The sequence below is a fragment of the Cynoglossus semilaevis genome, chromosome W (genome assembly GCF_000523025.1).
Source record: "Cynoglossus semilaevis isolate Cse_v1.0 chromosome W, Cse_v1.0, whole genome shotgun sequence".
NCBI classification, from domain to species: Eukaryota; Metazoa; Chordata; class Actinopteri; order Pleuronectiformes; family Cynoglossidae; genus Cynoglossus; species Cynoglossus semilaevis.
Window position 1 is genome coordinate 16340145 of NC_024327.1, and position 1882 is coordinate 16342026.

The following is a 1882-nucleotide window of genomic DNA, read 5'->3' on the forward strand; positions in this document are numbered from 1 at the left end:
GTCTGAGGTAAGGCTCACAGCAGCCACCTTTTCAACTTTAGCCTTAGCCTTTTGTTTTGCAGACTCATATTTAGCCTCCACCATGGCCTTCAGAGCCTAAAGGACAAATTATTAAATGCTTAATTAATTTTTAGCAGTAAAGATATATGATTAAGTAGCCATTGGTTTCGTGCATACACCCATACATACCTGCCTTGTAGGAAGAACATATTTGGGATCCAGTTTAGACACAAATGCCCTGAATCCCACATCCTCCACAATACTGAAGGGCTGTATGTCCTTCACTACCATTGTCACAAGGGCTTCATCTAGCTCCTGTTTTCTGGTAGCTAGTTAAAAGAAAATAAATACAATGTTACTTGTCTTTATTTGCACACAAAACTTCATTACTCGACACACACTTTGAAGCCTCGGTACTTCGCGTAACATCACTAGTTTAAAGACTTACGTAGTCAACGTGTATTTAATACACCGTTCATTTATCTTGGACAGGAAGAAATAAAACAACTGTGTTGAAACTGAAGACGTTTTGTCGGCAGCTGCTCGAACTTTCAGTGTATTCCATAGTTTATTTCGCTACACACAGTCGCTGAGTAACGTTTCTCAATAATCTCCAGCTCTCCAATTTTTAAACACATGTTGTCTTTCTTTCACTTTGACACATAGTTTCCAGGAATAAGTAAAGGCAGCAGTAGCCTAGCTACACAACCAGGTCTACATATAGCGACCAATCAATGAGAAGAAGGATCTGCGTCCCACCAATCCGCTGACAGGGAAGGTGGTGCTTAAAAATCACAACGAATCAGGCTGCGACCACACTTCAGAATACGCGTACCCGCAGCAGCTGCTTGTTTTTGACTGAGCGCGCCACCGACATTGACACGTGCCAAAAACCAACAACCTGTAGCGCGAATGCGTAGTATTAGAGTTAGAATATAACAGCTTAATGTATTAATACACGTTAAGAAAACATTAAAGGAACAAATATAAAAGTTCAAGAATAGAATAGAATAGAATAGAAAGCCTTTATTGTCATTATACAAGGTACAACGAGATTTTAAAGCTTCCCTTAGGGTGCACGCAGTGGACAAAGTAAACATATTAAGGGAGAATATATACACATAAGATAAAAAATAAAATTAAAATATTAAGATAAAAAAAAAAAAATTACAGTGTATACGGACTGATGTGCAAGGTGTACGGGCTGATGTGCAAGGAAACAAGGTGGATAAAGTGGCTGGCAGCGAGGGATAGAGGTAGTATATGTAGGCTGGTATGACATGATAAAACGTGCAAATATGCAAACAGTGCAAAAACAGTGCAAATATGCAAGATGCTGACATGGTTGTGCAATATAATAGTGTAAATATGCTGACGTAGTAGTGCAAAATATGTAACATGCATCATGTTATTTATTTTGTTCTGAAGTTGAGTAAGGAGACAGCTCGAGGGAAAAAGCTGTTCCTGAGTCTATTGGTTCTGGCAGGTATGGCCCGGTAGCGCCTACCAGAGGGCAGCAGGTTGAAAAGGTGGGAGCCAGGGTGAGTATGGTCCATGGTGATATTTCTGGCTCTACTGAGGCAGCGGGAGTGGTAGATGGTGGATAGGGGAGGCAGAGGACAACCAGTGATCTTCTGCGCTGAGTTAATCACTCTCTGCAGTCTCTTTCTGTCCGCCTCTGTGCAGCTTGAGTGCCACACTGTCACAACACTGTCACACTGTCACAGCGAATGGCAGTTTTGAAAACAATGAACTAGTCAGGTTCGTGTCCAGTTGCTCCTTCCTGAGCACCCTTAGGAAGTGGAGTCGCTGCTGTGCCTTCTTGACCAGAGCGGTGGTGTTTGCTGACCAGGAGAGGTCGGCAGAGATGTGGACCCCGAGG